The following is an 11,035-nucleotide window of genomic DNA, read 5'->3' on the forward strand; positions in this document are numbered from 1 at the left end:
TATAGTATACTGAACTCATCAAACAATCAAAGTTTGTTTGATGTCGTTTCATAGCCAGGTTCTTGGTTTTCACAAACATTAAGAGAAGCAGTAAGAATAGCATTTAAATGACCTGATTAAGCTCAAGAAGAAGAAATGTGGCTTCTTTGTGACTGGCCTAAACGGTTTTTTTTTTCCAACTTTATTTGAAAAAAAAAGAAGAAGCAAAAAACAATTCCCAAAATGCAAAGGAATATCATTTTCACCTATTTGTTGTCAAGCTAAAAAATGAGCTGAAGGAAATGTGTGTACTTTGCAAACTTGCCGCATTTTTCAAAATGTACCTTATTCATCATTTATTTATTCAGATGCCCATTGAAATAAAAGTTAAATATCCTTCCCATGGTAGCCCTGGCCAAATACATTTTTTTTTTCACATGTTGATTTAGATTTCAACCGCATTTGGATGTACATTTAGACCACACTTACAATTTACGTCACCTAAATGAACTGACATTGATTTTCATGCATTATTTAAGCATATGGATGCATTTGGTCCAATAAGGCCTGCATAAATCTCGGGTGACCTGTTTCCCTGCACAAACATGTTGTAGACAAACTTTCTAAATCTCTTCAAACACTGGCAGCTTTCGCTTCACAACACAACGCGGCAGATCGTAACGCCACGTCACAGAAACCAACGAGCACACAGATCACTTCGCCCATTCCTGGAAAACAAGCGCGTTTGTTCAGTCAAGTGCAAAAGAGAGGGATTTTATAATATCTGCTGATATTTTCATACAATAATCACAACATATTAGGCAGATAAGTGTCGTAGAGCACACTCGCTTTGAATTCGAGTTTTGCCTCAGTATTGCTGGAATGAGCATTGCGGGAAATGTAAAATACCCCGAAAGGAACTGCAATTCGATAAATTCGATAAATTATCCAAACTGTGGAATGTGCCACGTGAGCCTCATGCATGTTTAATCACTGGGGGGGAGGCGGGGGGGTGGGGGGGGAGCCTGGGGGGCGGCGCGTGATTGAGCACGACAGGCCGATCGGTCACACACACAATTGAAATGCAAATGGCCGACTGTTGTGGAACTTCTCGGCAGTTTCGGATTTGGGGGGCCAGACACGCATTGTTTCGCTTCACTTCCAATATCTCCAGACGTCGAAAAAACAAACGGCGCTCTCGGGGAGGTCCGCCAAAGAGGCGCAGTGACTCACGCCGGGGGGGGGGGGGGGGATTGGGGGGGGGTACGATAAGTTTCCGCTGCCCTGGAGTCTCAGCTCAGCCTGTGAGTTAAACGGAAACCTAGCGTGACCTCTGACCTCTGCTAGGACGCCTGAGGTGACTCGTCCCTAGCTGCCGTGCGCACGGTGAAAGTTACGCCAAACGAATGCTTACAGAGTGCCTTCTGCTGCGATGGAGGACACTTCGTCTCTCTTTGACTGAAGCAAACAAAAGAGTTAAACTATTTTAAATGCTCACGGAGCATTTTACTGAGCAGAAACTGTTTTTTAAATGTAGGTTTTAATGCAGAAACTGCAGGTTTAAAAGATTTTAATGATTAATCTTTTTGACATCTTTTTGTTTTATCCTGAAAATGTTGAATTTACAGGCGTATTATTTTTTATTATTTTCTTTCAGCATGACTCAGTTATGTTTTTGGAGCGCTCAATTTACATGCTACAAGGGCAATGAAACACGCTAAGGCCCAAATGCATAAAAAAAAAAAACAGACAATAAAAGTCACAGCAGTTCTTCTGTTTTTTAAAATGAAACCATATCATAACCAATCATTGATGTTTTTCCCCCCAGTTGAAGCGAACACTAAACGACTGAATTATCGGGTTTACTTTGACAGTAAATTGATCAGACATGTCCTTTCTTCAGATGGCACGAGCTAGGAGCGCAAACACACCCACAATGCAACAGGGCTGCAGTTAAATATGGGTCAAGACTGAGCAGCTGTGCAATCAAATGAAGCAGTGACATCACACGTGTGAAACAACAGGCCATCAGCGGCATAATAAAAGTCTTAGATTACCAGAGATGAGTGTTCTTATCTGGTTCCATCAATCTGAGATCACTGCTCTCACTGCCGGAGCCACAGTTAAACGTCCTTTATGGGTAGCTTTCCCACAATGCACCGCAACGCTGAAAGCAACAGACACAGTATTTACCATGACACGTATATTTATTATTTATTTATTATTTACAACTTTGCACTTGTATGGATCACCTGTGAAGGCAGACACACAGACATACGCTGCTGGATGACCGATGAAAGAACATTTCAGCTTGCAACAATGATTGATTCTTCTTATAATAAAATGGTTAAGTTTGACGAGTTAGCACAGGGTAGGAACTAGATTGTAATCAAGGAGTCGATTCCGGTAGGACACTGCCGTTGTACCTGAGCAAGTACTTAACGAATTGCTTCAGTATATATCCAGCTGTATAAATGGATACAATGTAAAATGCTATGTAAAAGTTGTGTAAGTCGCTCTGGATAAGAGCGTCTGCTAAATGCCTGTAATGTAATGTAATGTATGTTTTTTACATTGTATCCATTTATACAGCTGGATATATACTGAAGCAGTGCAGGTTAAGTACCTTGTTCAAGGGTACAACGGAAGTGTCCAACACGGGAATCGAACCTACGACCTTTTCGGTTACAAGCCAAGTTCCTTACCCACTGTGCTACACTCCGTCCAAAAACTTAACCATTTTATTAATAAAGAAAGAAAATCAATCATTTGTTTTAGAAGCTGAAATGTAATTCTTCTCACCTGGTCATCCAGCAGCGACTGATGCTCTTGCTGCTGTAACCATGACAACTCCACAGGTGATCCAGTCCCATTATTTCATCCACACAGGTGAGTCAGTGAGAGGGACTTCATGGTGCCTATATCATCATTGCATAAATTTTCACAAATCATTCAAATACATTGCTAGAATCGCATGACACACACACTCAGAAAAAAAGAAACGGCCCCATACAATACAGCAATGACCATTTCAATAACCATTCTGCAGTAAAAGTTCATAAACAAGTGCTAGGCGTAAGATGTCCAGTAATACGTCCCAGAAATCGCATTCTGTGCCGATTTCACATTTACTCTTTTGCTAATTAATTTTTAAAAATCTCAGTCTGGAACATACCCGCCTAATCTCCCAACCGCACAGCCCTCCGCCCTCTTACAGTGTCACCAGTCCCCGTCATTAGGACAGGTGCAGTGTAACTTACGCAGTTTCTACACAGCATTCACGCTGCATCCATTCATACAGCTGGATATATACTGAAGCAATGCAGGTTAGATACCTTGCTCAAGGGCACCACGGCAGGGTCCAACCGGGGAATCAAACCTTTAGGTTACAAGCCCAGCTCCTTACCCATTATATTACACTGCTGCTGTCATGCTTGCCTTGTGAGATTGCTCCGGTTCGAACCTTGTGCAGTCCAGCCTGTACGCTGCAACACATACTTTGTAGTGTTAACTCGGCCGTGATAGGTTACATTTCACTGAGTGACAGAGAATACCCGATCCAGTCTTGACGCGAATAAGACATTTTACGGTGTAAAACTCGAGATAGATTTTTGTGTAGCGAGTACCTTCGCCAACTGAGTCGACCATGTAAATCACTGTTTTCAACTGTGACATAACACACAATATCGTCTGATTGACTAACAACCCTTGGTGCATGAATTCCTGCACACACAGTTGTGAATGAGTTATAACAATGTTATATGCTGGTAATGAAGCTGCTTATTACATGTTTATAGCAGCTTTAGTAATATATAGTTGGTGTGCAGCATAACAAAATGAGGCCTGAAGTTTAATAAAAAGGTGATTCAAACAGCAAATCTCTGTGTCATGTGTACGTGACAAAATTACAGAGGGAGAGGATCCTTCTTGTATACAATAAATCCTTATTGTATACACTATAAATCTTTCGAAATTTTGAGAGTTGTCAAGATATTGCAAAAATCAAATGAAGGCCATTGTAACCACAGAACGGCAACATACACAAACCGTGCGCCGTACTGTACCGTGGGGGACTGCCATCTTCCCTGCCAAAAATAAATAAAGAGCGGCCTGTTGTCATGGTGACAAATGCAGCTACTGTACTTTTGGTTGGGAGAGAAGCGATGAGACAGACGTTTTGAAAGCCTTTCCCTTTTTTTTTTTGATGGGGGGGAAAGAAAAAAACAAAGCAAATGAGGCTTTTTGTTCTCGTCCCTCGAGCTGCAGACGCTACGGAACATTTTGAGAGAGCCTGAGTCACGTTCGCCCTCACAAGCCTGTAATCTGTCACGGCACACAAATTTATGTAATCTGCGCTGAGCCCCAGGGGGTGTGCGGGACGGCGGGAAGGGGGGGGGGGGGGGGATTTGCGATAATGACGGTGTCATTGCCGGTGTTCATTTTGGGACCTGCGACTACTGGAAATATTATTTTGAGTGCCTGTTCATTCCCCCCTTTAACATATGTAGCGTCAGAAGCGGTGTGGTGTGCAGCACTTTTGTTTGTTTTGTTTTTTTTTCTTCCCATTTTTCATTTTCTCTCTCTGCTCACTGACCAAACGTGGACAAAGGTGCTGTTTGCCTGCTTATTGACAACTCTGGTTTTGATTTCAAAGGCAGGAAATCCTAAAAGAAATTGCTTTCCTCCCCTGTGCTAGTATGGCTTACAACTGTCCAAACCCTTCCATCCTCTCTCTCTCTCTGTGACTGACAGATTCAATCCTTTGATCAAAATACCAGCATACCGTGCGTGCCAAGTGCTCCTATTGGCCCTCATATCAGCACACTCTTCCAGATCAGATACGGGAGATGGAGAGATCAAACAAAGTAGAAGCGAGTGTGTGCTGCAATACTCCCGTAGATTATTCCACCTGTATTTAATACCAAAGATTCCTGATCTCAAATAGTGAATTATGTGCTGTCAGTGACTCAGTTTTTTATGAACCAGTCATAGCGCTGAGCTACCAGAGAACGGAATTCTCACTGAGAAGTAAACTGAAAGGACAGATCGACCATCGAACAATCACACTAGGCTCAATTTGCCATCAGTTGTATTTAGCGTCCTTCAAAGATGGTGTAGAGCACCTAAAGATGGTATGGTACTAAAATCAAATGGCCCATGTTTGTAAGCAAGCAGAAGACTTCAAATCAAATCAAAATGTATTTGCATAGCGCATTTCACAAACAATTGTCACAATACGCTTCACGGACAACCCTGGCCTAAACCCCCACAAGAGTAAAGCCTAAAGCAACAGTGGCAAGGAAGAAACTCCCTGTGGCAAATGGGAAGAAACCTCAGAAGGAACCAGGCTCAAGGGGGGAACCCATCCTCCTATGGTCAACTCAGGGTGTAGGTTTGTGAACAACATGGTCAATCAGTCAATCAATGAGACTTGCTCATCTAGGGGCTAACTAGAGGATCTGAGACCTTTACCTGTTTTTCAGCATGGAACACATGGTTAGATTAGTGTGTCTCCAAATGTACAGAATTATGCATTACACTATTGTGATGAGAGAGAGAGACAGGTAATTATTAAAGAGAAGAAAAAAACATGTCTGAAAAACAGTCACTGTGTCATTAGTGCATGAGGTAACTGCTAAACTGGTTTTTCTTCTGTTCAATCATGTGGTGACTCCCTTCATTCAAATCATATTTGCATCTGTCTGCAAACTACTCTCAAACAGCACTGAATATCCACAATCCCCACAGAAACGCTGTGCATTTAGAAGGTGAATTGATATGAATAGTCTACAGCAGAAGCCTAAATTTTTTAAAAAAGTTTTCTGATTAAATGAATTCATTAAAAAAAAAAAAAAATAGAAGCCCACATTTTAGACCAAAGTAAACAGAGCACCGAAAAGCTCTATCATGGCATTTGGATTTCTCATACAGCAAACCCACTGTATATTCAGGTGCATATAATAACTACAAAGCAGGCCTCTGTAAAGTGAAATCTGTAAAGCACAGTCAAGGGGAAGATACAGAAACACGGCGATAGATTTCTGATCAGTTATAAATATGAGCGTGTCACATTACTTTAGGATACTGAAGTTTTGCAGGGTAAATGCAGGATGCAGGATTTTTACTGTACCACCGACCTACAGACCGGGGATTGCAAACTCCAGTCCAGGGGCTCTGGCCAATAAAATGACTCAAAACAGGCGCTTGAGTTCAGAGACGTACCACGAGACTGGCAGACGCTGCGGCCCTCAAAGATTGGAGGTTGAGATCCCTGCTGTTCTTCAGAAAAAAAAGCTGAAGCTCCTGTATGTGTGATTCTGTATTTATAAATGTATATATATAATATATATATATAATATATATATATATATATATAACAGTGAACTATTTGTTGTTTGAGACAAAGACATATTTTTCTCTTGATTTGGCTCTGTACTAAATTTTACACACAACTTTAGAATAGTAATCAAACAATTGCGAGCATTGCTGGGCTGAATAGCCTATTCTCGTCATTATGTTATGTTAATTCACATGTGGTTAAAATGCAGATTCTCAGATTTTATTGAAAAAAAAATAATTTTTATACATTTCGGTTTCACCAAGTAAAAATTACAGCACTTTTCACGCAAACATATACTGTGCACTTAAGCGTTATATTCATTTGTAATTCAATGTGCTGGAGAACAAAGCCGAAACAACAAAAATCGTGTCCACTGTCCAAATACTTCAACCACCTCCTTAACGGGAGACTGATGGACTATTGAAACTATCAGTCGCTTTTTATTTTCCATTGAAAATCTACACTCAACAGGCCACTAAGTAAAAGAAAGAAAAGCGCTCGCGCTCTTTCCTGAGCGCCGCTGTTGGTCAGCAGCCCGCGCCAGCCTCGTAAAAACCCGCTCACATCATTAAGCCATCAAGGAAACAGCTGCTGCAATCTGTGGGAAATAGCGATTCGCTAACCGTTAAACAAGCCGGCTTAATTACACGCCCCTCCGAGCACCGTCGCTTCTGGCTCTGTGACAGAGCACGGTGCAGCAATCGGCGCGCGCACCCCGCACTTTTTAAAAGCCCATTCTTCGCCTGATTGTCGTTTTGACATCTGAGTGCCGGATAAAAGCTTACCGGTATGCGCAGCGACGACGGTATGTTCTTGTGTTCGCCGGTCGAACGAGGCCAGGTTGCTTCTTTTTTTTTTTAAAGAATTTGAATAGACGCGAGAAAACGTGGAAAGGGAAAAGCTACCATTAAGAAACGGTTTAACGAGCACTGTCCCTGTGGTTTGCCTCTCTTCCGGCTTGACCTCACATGACCTTGATGATGTCACTACGTTCTCTTTGCGCAAGGCACAGGCGTCTACTCCAGGTGACCTCCGTCAGCTGTGGCCAGGTCAACCGTTTTTTCTATGGGAAGCACTTTGAACTGCATTTACTTGTCTGAAAGGTGCTATATAAATAAAATTTGATTGACTGATTGATTGATTTATTGATTACTTGATTGATTGATTGATTGATTAAACACATTCCAGTCAATGCTGATTGTCTCATTTCAGTGTTTCATTTTAACAGTTGCAATTGTAAGCCTGTATATTTTAGGTGGTGAAAATAATGCTACATAGAAACATGTGAACTTACTGCCTAGTCCGTTCTGGTGAACTGTCTAATCACACGTCACTTTGTCCATTAGACTTACTGTAATGCCTTTTTGGATGCTCAGGCTGATATTTTGGGTAAATATTGATTTAAATCTGAATTTTCGGCCAGAAAAACTTGTCACTTCTCTTATGGTGCATGAGGGACAGTCATTGTGATACTTAGCCTGGATCACGCTGATCGTTTGCCTCTTCAGTCCTGACTGTCTTCTCCGATCTTTAATCTTTCTGGTGTCATATTCGCTGCTATTAAGGAAAAACACTGGCTTGGAATACAGTACGCTCATCCTAATATTCAGTCTGTTTAATTGAAATTCCCTGAGCACATCTAATGAAATGAAAGCCAAGTGAACTTACCATTTTCTGCAAATCTGCAGGTGTTCATTGTATTTATTTATTTATCTATTTTATCCTGCCACTTAATTTTTATGTTGACCAAAGGTTTTTTCTCTTCTTTTTTTCAAAATGTGAAAGTGATATTGGGGATGTATAAGTACAGTAAAGGTCAATGTTTTTACTGATATTGTGACATTAATTAGCATATGCTTCTGTGCGGCATATTGAAATCGTCCAGTCAGATTTTAGCCGCTTATGCAGTTAGTGACATGCTAATCTAAAACTGGTACTTTCATTCTCTGCAGACCTCTGATGTAAATTAACACATGCAAGTGAAATTTTAGATTAGAACAATTTATGTATCTCAAATATTTTCAACAACAACTAACAAACACATGAACTGAAACTATGCTTTGGGAAAACCAGTTGCATATTCCCTCACTGGTCTGGGAATGTTGTTTGGGAATGTTGTTTTCCCAGGTCTGGCACTAATTCTCAAACAATACAAGTAAATTCAGTCGTGTTCTCTCTGCTATGAATTCCCTCTGCCATTAAATATAATGCAAAGGAATTTAAAAAAAAAAAAAAACTTTGTGTGGTAGCGTTAACCGACAAAAATATGTTCTTTTTTAATGCCAAGAATCTATAGAAAAAAACACTGCAGAACATTCCTGCGGTATAGGTGGGTCAAGTTTCTCTGTTTAGCAACCAGTTTAACTCAGGGTGCAATTACAGACTCCCCCGCCCCCCTCTCTCTCCCCCCTCCACCCTCCTCCTCCCCCTCGATCCACATCCTTGCCTTAAATGCTCTCCGTGTTTTTTACCTCATTTCACCAGTAAATTCCCATGACACAAATCCAACATTCTTAATGACGGGCGATGCATTGTGAGTGAGCCACTGTGGCCCCTGGCACACATCCTGTGTTTTTTGAAGTAAATTGCTAAGTAAATATTTCCACTTTCTTCGCGGAATGCGGGTGCTCCCGTACAAAACATAACACGAAATGTTTCGGAAGGAAATATAACAATAACATAACATAACGACGAGAACAGGCCCTTCAGCCCAACAATGCTTGCCATTTTCCTGACTAAATTGTGCCCTGTGCTCTGATTACCTGCAAACTAGATAGTATCTTAACACTGTATCAAGAAAATCCCCCGAGTTTTCTGGTCCTACTACGTGACCTGGGCAGGCTTTAATTACGAGGTCCGGTCACCGACAAAGAGTTTTTTTTATTTTTAATTTTTAGTTTTTTTTGTGGTCACCTTTGCGCCACACTGCTTTAGCCAATCACAGCGCTCGGCCGGCCGAGCTGCACCAGAAGCCATTTCCCCCGACACACTCGCGCTCGTCAGGATTCCTTCAAAAGCCCGACTCGCCGCGGGCGTAAATCGCCGACGTCATCCTCTCGCCCCCCCGAGATTAAACGCCCGAAACCGTGCGGCGCGACAGCGTCGTTACTCACTCTTTCCGTCGCCGTGACTTCATCGCACACATTTCTCCACCCGCCCACCGGGCAACTTTTTAGCCGGTATTATTCCGCTGGCGACCGAACCAAACCAAAAAACCGGCGCCTGTCCCGTCAGGAGCAGACGAGACAAGCCTTCTTTTTTTTCTCTTTTTTGTAACGGTTCAGGTTCGGCGGAAACCCCCGCTGTAAGGAGGGGGAAGCGCGACAGGTTTGCCGGCTTCAAAATTACCGCATTTGAGCGGAGATTTTTTTGGGGGGGGGGGGGGGAAATGACAAGGGTCTGAACAGGGGGACACAATAATGAGCCGTGAGAAATTAGAGAGAGAGGACAATGAGCTAATCCAGCGCGTCGCTCGGACCTGGTCCCGGGAACCCACACGATTATGTCGGCTTTTTTTTCGCGTTTGTGTGCAGTACTTAAATTAAGAAAGTAAAACAAACGGAGCCGGTGACTGAACACGCAGGCTTAACATCACTGAACACGCATCGGCTGCTGTGCCTCTGCCACGGACGCAGGTTTGTGACGGAGTGTAGCACAGTGGGTAAGGAACTGGGTTTGTAACCGAAAGGTCGCAGGTTCGATTCCCGGGTAGGACACTTCCGTTGCACCCTTGAGCAAGGTACTTAACCGAAATTGCTTCCGTATATATCCAGCTGTATAAATGGATACAATGTAAAATGCTGTGTAAGTCGCTCTGGATAAGAGCGTCTGCTAAATGCCTGTAATGTAATGTAATGTTTGTTGAACAGGCGTGGGCTTAACACAAGCATGCTTGCAAAGGAGGTCTGTCCCAATCTATTCTATTCAAATGAGCCCCAAGTTTAGTGACAGGCTGATAATGGGCTTTACTGCTTAAAAGGAACTGGCTGTTCAGTGGGGCCCGAGTACAAAGCCATTTTTATCACTAATTCAACACAATAGACAAAGCTGTGTCACAGTGGTGGGTATGAACTAAAACACCTTGAGGAAACAACTGAATTTCATCATTACAATCTGACTGGGGTCAGGTGACAATCCAGCGGTGTGTTTCTTCAATGAAGAATTTAGGAGAGGCCCAAGAAGCGCAGAGCTTTAACATAAAGCTCATTATTAGCATAGCAGTTCCATTAAAGCCCAATTAACACAGGGACCAGCAGGAATGGAGGGGGGGGGGGGGGGGGGGGTCCACATTGTGGATCACAGGAACCAAGTTTAAGAACCCAAATGAATTTTAACAGTCTTAATGAGGACCAGTAAGAGACCAGTGTACTGCCTGTCTGGGTTAGATTCACTCTTCCTGTTTTTTCCCCCCATTTCACCCCTTATCTAGAGAATTTATTTAATTGTTAGGCAAAACGAACAAGAACACACCATGAGACCAACCTGCAAATGAGACAGAATCTAGCCCAAAACTGACCCTGACCAGCAGTTAGGCCTCAAACTCTTAATTAAACTGATAACATTCAAACAAGACCAGACTGAAACAAAAAGTAGAAACATCTCCACCACTGCAGAACCTGGATTACTTGCTCTGGTCCCCATCTCCCTCCTGCTCACCCCCAGTGTATGCCAACACACATTCAGTGACCACAAACAAAATGGAGAAAAACACAGAAG

At 42.4% G+C, this 11,035-nt stretch overlaps 1 long non-coding RNA gene across 2 annotated transcripts; it reads right to left on the reverse strand.

Moving 5' to 3' along the window:
* Positions 1 to 308: 308 nt before the first annotated feature.
* On the reverse strand, positions 309 to 8,682 carry LOC135260531 (uncharacterized). Of its 2 annotated transcripts, XR_010331656.1 has the most exons (4): positions 7,105 to 8,682; positions 2,782 to 2,897; positions 2,037 to 2,146; positions 309 to 707 (listed from the first exon to the last, which is right to left on the reverse strand). It is a non-coding gene; the product is annotated as an uncharacterized LOC135260531 (long non-coding RNA). The 2 variants fall into 2 exon arrangements; XR_010331655.1 differs by lacking the exon at positions 309 to 707 and having other exon boundaries at positions 1,349 to 2,146; positions 7,105 to 8,680.
* Positions 8,683 to 11,035: the final 2,353 nt, after the last annotated feature.

Source organism: Anguilla rostrata, chromosome 8, assembly GCF_018555375.3.
Source record: "Anguilla rostrata isolate EN2019 chromosome 8, ASM1855537v3, whole genome shotgun sequence".
Classification (NCBI taxonomy): Eukaryota; Metazoa; Chordata; class Actinopteri; order Anguilliformes; family Anguillidae; genus Anguilla; species Anguilla rostrata.